At 40.3% G+C, this 8493-nt stretch overlaps 1 long non-coding RNA gene across 2 annotated transcripts in view; it reads right to left on the bottom strand.

The window, feature by feature from the left end:
• Positions 1 to 5216: 5216 nt before the first annotated feature.
• The window catches only part of LOC123938647, a 118131-nt gene continuing 114854 nt past the window's right edge, over positions 5217 to 8493 (bottom strand). For both annotated transcript variants that reach the window (XR_006817754.1, XR_006817755.1), the window contains exons 2-3: positions 5851 to 5969; positions 5217 to 5523 (exon numbers count right to left, since the gene is read on the bottom strand). This is a non-coding gene — a long non-coding RNA (uncharacterized LOC123938647). The remainder of the gene's footprint in view (positions 5524 to 5850; positions 5970 to 8493) is intronic.

Here is an 8493-nt window from a genome sequence, read left to right as displayed (position 1 = left end):
GTTTCTTCAACTCATGTTCTCCCACTTAACCCACAATGAAGGCTCTTTCATATTGTAATTGCAGTGAAGGGTCCTAGAAAATTGCCTCAGTTACCATCCTCATCACAAACACTACCCGTGTGCTACAATCTTAACAAGATTAAAACTAGGGATTTTCAAGGGGTTAATTCTAAAGAGAATGTCAATATCAAATACAGTTCCAAAATACCAAGGAAAGAACTGACAAGGGATCAAAGCCAAGGATGGTTATCCGGATAGCCAACATAAAGATATTCAGACCTAAGTGAGAAAAGCCCAACTGACACAAGATCTCCTTTCTTGACTTTTGAGGTGCTGCTTATTCCTGGCTATTATTATCAATAACAGGATATAAAGTGCTGGTATGGGGATATATGGACATTTTTTTAAAAGATATTTTATTTATTTATTTGACAGAGATCACAAGTAGGCAGAGGCAGGCGGGGGGTGGGGGGGAGCAGTCTCCCCATCAGAGCAGAGAGCCCGAGGCAGGGCTCAATCCCAGGACCCTGAGATCATGACCTGAGCCGAAGGCAGAGGCTTAACCCACTGCACCACCCAGGTGCCCTGATATATTGACATTTTAAGAAGACAAAAGGAAATGATCCTACTGGCTAAAAGGAAAAAAAAAAAATGTCACCAGTGAAGAAAATTGAGACTGTCTTATTAGAGGGTTGTACTTGGAGTTAAACCCGTATTTGAGCCTACAAAGTGCTAGACATGTCAGGTCTAGCTTTTCTGGTGGTGACACAATTTGTCCTACATTACAGAGGAGAAATTGAGCTCTGAATGTGTAAGCGATATGCCCACTCAGGCGAGTATTAGGAGGCAGCAGTGAAAGCCATGTTCAACTGAGGCAAAGATTTGCTCATCCCAGGGCAGATGTCCGTGGTTCTCAGACTTAGCCTCATGTTACTATCACCAAAGGATCTTTGGAAAAGTACCTCTGCTTAGGCACCACTCAGGGTCAGTCAAGCGTGAGTCTCTAAGGGAGCCAAACATGAGTACTCTTCAAAAGCTTCCCTGTAATCATAATGTGTAGCCAAAGTTGAAAACACTGTGCTAGTAGGGAGACTACCTAACCGCTGTGAATTAATAGGCAGTGACAAGGCCACCTGTCCAGGACACAGAGTAACCAATATTTCTAAGACTTATCAACTGAGTTCCCGCAAGTGGCCAAAACAAATATTTTTGGCCAGAAGCATAACTGCAGATGATTCCTTTCAGCCTGTTTATAGCTAATTCATAGCCCAAAAAGGAAGTTGAAAAACAATGATAAGTGGATATAACTTCCTGACAAAAACTTAGAATTGCATAGATATTTCCTGTAGGAAATATCTAAGTTAATTGAGACCCAAGAATTCACTCAAAAGGCCACTGCAAGAAAACAAACAGAGCTTAAAACTTGTCCTTCCCTTGGCAATAAGGCCTCTTTACTTTTCAGAATAATTCAGTATCTGAAGCTTTAAGACATGCAGAGAAGAGGAGGAAAAGAGGGATATAGCTGGAGTCTAAGAAGCATGTAGAGCTATTTAAAGACTGGGAATGAGACCGTCACTTTAGAGAGATGACAGCCACCACAGAGAAAGCTGGCTAGGATGGAAGTTTAAGAACCTCAAGAGACTCTTAGAAGGAGGGGCAGAAAGGTAGAAGGAAAACAGGGGAATGTAGGGACTCGAAGCTTTCAGAGGAAAAGGTTTCCAGAAGTGAGGAGTGTTCATCTGATCAATTGCCCACTGTGTTTGTGTTTGGCGGTATGGGTGTGGCCAGTGACTAGGGATGCTTGTTGCTGTCCACTTCTTTCCAAGGGCACAGTTACACCTCGTTTGTGCTCTGCCAGGAAATTATACTTCCTATTGGGTTTGACGGTCAGGTAAGTAGGGGATCCTGACGTAGATCAATTTTACAACTGAAAATTGTAAGTTCCTTTTAAACCTCAGTTCTCACCCTCACGGGTGGTGGTGGGAGGGGAACAGGAGCTGGAAAGGTTAAACTAGGAAAGAGAAAATACATATTTCACCTTAAAATTTATCTTGCCAGTTCTGAAAAATTAACCAGCAATATGATTTTAGTTATTCGTCTTGACTCAAAAAAAAAATTATAATAAAATGTGCTATAAGTTTCTTTAAATTTCTTCACACCGAATGTCTGTAAATGACAAGATGCTCTTTAGAAAATTGGGTTGAAGGTCTCTTTTTAAAAGCGTGGGTTGGGCACAGACAGCAAACTGATGGTTGCCAGCATTGGGGGAGGGGTAGGAGGATGGTCAAATTGAGTGAAGTGGGGTGGGAGATACAGGTTTTCAGTTACAGGCCACGTAAATTGATGAGGTTATTTCCCACAGGAGTGCGGGGGTAAGGGATGATCATTCTAACACTGCTGTACATATGTGCTATGATTGAACATAAATAAACCGATAGATAGTGGGAACCAGGTTTCTCAGTGTTGGTGTGGGAAATCATGGAAGGGCAAGGGGAAGAGGCTAGCATGAGCCATTTGGTAATTGATAAGAACTGGAGATACCAGTATGAACTAATGCTTAGCCTAACAGAGACACATATGGATACACATAGAAATAGTTACAGATGCTATAAATCTGTACAATACACAATGTACAAATAGACACACACGTATTTCCTTACTCCATTGGCAGAGAAGACCTAAAGCAACAATACACCAGAATGAAAAGCACACTTAGCACCAAAATTACAGTGGAGAAATTAAACCTACTTCACCTCAGCCAGGTGATCAAGGTCAGTATCAATAGTGATAAATCATGTTGATAGGATGGACCTTTGACATAAAGTGATAAAAAATGGCACTTTATCCCTGTGAACTTCCTCCCCTAAACCCACAACTTCAATCTAATTACAAGAAAACCAACAGACAAATCCAACAGGTGCCATTCTATAAAATGCCTGACTAGTATTCCTAAAAACTAGAAAGGTGTTCAAAAACTAGGAAAGCCGAGGCTGTTGTAGGCAAGAACTGCCTAAGGAGACATGATGACAAAATGTAGTGTGGAATCATCAATGAGATTCTGGGAAATCCAACAAAAGGACATAAGATAAAAACTAAGGAAATTTAAATAAGCTATGGACTTTAATAATAATGCATCCATATTAGCTCATCAATTGTAACAGATATACTATATTAATGCAGGATGATACAAAGTCTATTTTTAAAAAATCAAAGGAGTATCTTACAGAATCATTCAAGACAATATGAATTTGAATGTACTAACTGGACTGTGATGTAATAAAATAAGCCACCTTCTTTTTTTTTTAATATTTTATTTATTTATTTGACACAGAGAGAGGTCACAAGTAGGCAGAGAGGCAGGCAGAGAGAGAGGGAGAAACAGGCTCCCCACTGAGCAGAGAGCCCGATGCGGGGCTCGATCCCAGGAGCCTGAGATCATGACCTGAGCCAAAGGCAGAATAAGCCACCTTCTTAAGAGAGAGCATCTATTTATAAGGCAAAGGCAGTAATAATCTCTGATAATCCTGTTTATCAAGTTGCTATATCTGAGTGTCTTTTTGGTTCTTGGACTCAATTCCAATGTGTGCAAAGGTTGCCCCCCCCCCCCAACAACAAGAAACAATTCTTGGCCCCCCAGCAGATATCCGAGGATTCAACTCAATTCTCTCAATTCTGACACCATCTGGCCAGAGACAGCATCAGCTTCCACAGGTGAAGGGTTCAGTCCTACCAGATGGCCCTCCCTACTTCGGATGCCAGTTGCAAGCCCATGTTGTTATCGGTAATTCTGACCGACCAGCTATAAATCAGAGGTTCCCAAGTGTTGCTCCTTGGATTTGATTAATTTGCTAGAACAGCTCACAGGCTTCGGAGAAACATTTTACCTACTAGGTTGCCAGTTTAGCATAAAAAGATATAACTTAGGAACAACAGATGGAAGGGCCCCAGGGCAAGGCTTGGGGAAAGGGGAGGAGCTTCTGTACTCTCTCTAGGGCACCACTTTTCCAGTGCTTCCAAGTGTTCACCAACCCAGAAGCTCTCCAAATCCTGTCTTCTCGGTTTTTATGAAGGCCTCATTCCATAAGCATGATAGATGAAATCATTGGCCTTTGATAATGAGTTCAACCTTGAAGGGCTCTCCCCTCCCCAAAGGTTGGGGAGTGGAACTGGGAGTTCCAATCTGATCATATGGTTGGTTCTCCTGGAAAGTACCCCCCTCGCCTTAGGTGCTTTCCAGAAGTCATCTCATTAACATAAGACACCTTTGTCACTCTCAACGCTGAGGAAATACCGAGGGTTTGTGGAATTGTGAGCCAGGAACTGTTGACCAAGACCAAATATATATGAAAATTTTATACAGTAGTCCTCCTTTATTCGAGGGGATACATTCTAAGACCCCTAGTAGATGCCTGAAACTGCAGATAGCAGAGAACTCTGTACACCCTATATTTTTTCCTATACATACATACCTATGATAAAGTTTAATTTATACAATAGGTATACAAAGAGCTTAGCAATAACAGTAACAAAATAGAACAATTATAACAATATATTGTAACAAAAGTTACATGAATGTGGCTTCTCTCAAAATTTCTTATTGTGCTGTACTCACACTCCTTGGGAAAACGTGAGATGATAAAATCCCTACACGATGAGGTGAAGTGAGGGGAATGACGTAGGCGCTGTGACGTAACATTAGTCTCCCAATGAACTTCTGATAACGCGTCAGGAGGATCTTCTGCTTCTGGACCATAGATGACTTCAGGTAACAAACTGTGAAAAGCAAAACTGCAGACAAGGGGGGCTACTGTATATTATGGTCATCTAAATGGCCAGACACATATTTCTTATAAATCACAGTCTCACAGAGGGTGTCCTCCCCAAATCCATACATCAAATTCTTACCCCTAAAAGTGACGGTATTAGGGGGTGGGGCCTTTGGAAGGTGATTAGTGCTTTATAAAAAAAGCTCCACATGAGGATACAAGAAATCTGTAACCTGAAAGAGAGCCCTCACCTGACCAAGCTAGCCCTAATTTCAGACTACTGGCCTCCAGAATTGTGAGAAATAAATTACTGTTATCCACAAATGACTCAGGCTGTGGTATTTTGTTATAGCAGCTCAAATGGACAAGACGTGAGTCTTTCAAAATAATGATCTTATTCCATATTCACCACACCTCTGAGAAGAATGAAAAAGAAAAAAAATTTGCACTCCAGGTTTGTATTTATTGGAAAACATAAGAGATACTAAAATGTACAATATATCTTTTTAATCACTGCACATGAAATGAATAAAGCTAAGACCATGGAAAATGCAACATACAATTAAGTAGGCATATTTCCCAACGTTTGTGAAGCAACTTGGACGGATTTCTCCCTGGTGAAGTACGGTGCCTCTTTACGGAGCATTCCCATTACCTAGCCTTTCCCACGTCTATAAATTTCTGTGTGGACACTCATAGGTAACAGTAATACACCAGGTCCTACTTCTCAAATAACCTTGATTGTAGCCTCCCAAATCTGAAAATAGAAATTTAAACAATTTTCACTGAATTGAATACTTATGCCTTAAATACCACGCAATATGTTCTATTTTTTTTTTAAGTTAACATTTCAAGTTGTAAAATTCAAATAAATTTTACTGGATTCTATGGTATCGGATGATTAGTGACTAGATAACTGGAATACTTAACAGTAAAAATTCCAAAAATCTAATAACTTCTTAACAGCTTCAGAAGTGAAAATTCAGGAAGTTCTCACTGGGGAAAACATCACGTGAAGTTTCTTCTCAATTAACTCATTTTAGACATGTCCGCAAAGCCCCCGAAATTGGCCGTGGTCCAGTACCTGCTTTGTTTCTGACCTTTGGCTCAAGGGAGTGGCTCAGGCTCCTGAGCAGATTGGGGTTTTGTCCTCTTCTGCATGGGCTTCTAAATGGCTCCTTGGCATGTCACCCCCTCTCAGTTCTGCATGGGAAAAGATGAGAACTCAACTAAAATCCTAATATTACCATAAAACAGTAAAGCCAGCATTCCAAAGCCTAAAATGGTATCTTATTTCACTGGAATTTTCATGACCTTTTAACTATTAGTTCCTGAAAACTTGCTTGAATTTTATAGACTTGAAATTTTAGACAGCTAGACTTACGGCTTGGTTTAGAGCTGCATAAAATGGAATGCATTTTCCAAAGTATCTTCCTTCTCAAATTCTTTTAAAACTAAAAAACTGTATGTGTGTTGTGTCAGGCAGCAAATTGCTCAAAACCAGGATCTTTTTTTAAAATTATTTATTTTTTTATTTTTTTATAAACATATAATGTATTTTTATCCCCAGGGGTACAGGTCTGTGAATCGCCAGGTTTACACACTTCACAGCACTCACCATAGCACATACCCTCCCCAATGTCTATAACCTCACTCCCCCTCTCCCAATAGCCCCTCCCCCGAGCAACCCTCAGTTTGTTCTGTGAGATTTGGAGTCACTTATGGTTTGTCTCCCTCCCAATCCCATCTTGTTTCATTTATTATTCTCCTATGCCCCTAACCCCGCAAGCTGCAACTCCACTTCTTCATATCAGAGAGATCATATGATAGTTGTCTTTCTCCGATTGACTTATTTCACTAAGCATGATACCCTCTAGTTCCATCCAAGTCATCGCAAATGGCAAGATTTCATTTCTTTTGATGGCTGCATAGTATTCCATTGTGTATATATACCACCTCTTCTTTATCCATTCATCTGTTGATAGACATCTAGGTTCTTTCCATAGTTTGGCTATTGTAGACATTGCTGCTATAAACATTCGGGTGCACGTGCCCCTTCGGATCACTACATTTGTATCTTTAGGGTAAATACCCAGTAGTGCAATTGCTGGGTCATAGGGTAGTTCTATTTTCAACATTTTGAGGACCCTCCATGCTGTTTTCCAGAGTGATTACCACCAGCTTGCATTCCCACCAACAGTGTAGGAGGGTTCCCCTTTCTCCGCATCCTGGCCAGCATCTGTCATTTCCTGACTTGTTCATTTTAGCCATTCTGACTGGTGTGAGGTGGTATCTCATTGTGGTTTTGATTTGTATTTCCTGAGGCCGAGTGACGTGGAGCACTTTTTCATGTGTCTGTTTGCCATCTGGATGTCTTCTTTGCAGAAATGTCTGTTCATGTCCTCTGCCCATTTCTTGATTGGATTATTTGTTCTTTGGGTGTTGAGTTTGCTAAGTTCCTTATAGATTTTGGATACTAGCCCTTTATCTGATATGTCGTTTGCAAATATCTTCTCCCATTCTGTCAGTTGTCTTTTAGTTTTGTTAACTGTTTCCTTTGCTGTGCAAAAGCTTTTGATCTTGATGAAATCCCAATAGTTCATTTTTGCTCTTGCTTCCCTTGCCTTTGGCAATGTTCGTAGGAAGATGTTGCTGTGGCTGAGGTCAAAGAGGTTGCGGCCTGCGTTCTCCTCGAGGATTTTGATGGATTCCTTTCTCACATTGAGGTCCTTCATCCATTTGGAGTCTATTTTCGTGTGTGGTGTAAGGAAATGGTCCAATTTCATTTTTCTGCATGTGGCTGTCCAATTTTCCCAGCCCCATTTATTGAAGAGGCTGTCTTTTTTCCATTGGACATTCTTTCCTGCTTTCTCAAAGATCAGTTGACCATAGAGTTGAGGGTCTATTTCTGGGCTCTCTATTCTGTTCCACTGATCTATGTGTCTGTTTTTGTGCCAGTACCATGCTGTCTTGATGATGACAGCTTGGTAATAGAGCTTGAAGTCCGGAATTGTGATGCCACCAACTTTGGCTTTCTTTTTCAATATTCCTTTGGCTATTCGAGGTCTTTTCTGGTTCCATATAAATTTTAGTATTATTTGTTCCATTTCTTTGAAAAAAATGGATGGTATTTTGATAGGGATTGCATTAAATGTGTAGATTGCTTTAGATAGCATAGACATTTTCACAATATTTATTCTTCCAATACAGGAGCATGGAACATTTTTCCATTTCTTTGTGTCTTCCTCAATTTCTTTCATGAGTACTTTATAGTTTTCTGCATAGAGATTCTTAGCCTCTTTGGATAGGTTTATTCCTAGGTATCTTATAGTTTTGGGTGCAATTGTAAATGGGATTGATTCCTTAATTTCTCTTTCTTCTGTCTTGCTGTTGGTGTAGAGAAATGCAACTGATTTCTGTGCCTTGATTTTATATCCTGACACTGTAACTGAATTCCTGTACAAGTTCTAGCAGTTTTTGGAGTGGAGTCTTTTGGGTTTTCCACATATAGTATCATATTATCTGCGAAGAGTGATAGTTTGACTTCTTCTTTGCCAATTTGGATGCCTTTAATTTCCTTTTGTTGTCTGATTGCTGAGGCTAGGACTTCTAGCACTGTGTTGAATAGCAGTGGTGATAATGGGCATCCCTGCTGTGTTCCTGACCTTAGCAGAAAAGCTTTCAGTTTTTCTCCATTGAGAATGATATTTGCAGAGGGTTTTTCATA

The sequence above is a fragment of the Meles meles genome, chromosome 3, assembly GCF_922984935.1.
Source record: "Meles meles chromosome 3, mMelMel3.1 paternal haplotype, whole genome shotgun sequence".
Taxonomy (NCBI): domain Eukaryota; kingdom Metazoa; phylum Chordata; class Mammalia; order Carnivora; family Mustelidae; genus Meles; species Meles meles.
Note: the sequence above shows the minus strand (reverse complement) of the source record. Positions and strands in the feature narration are given on the sequence as shown.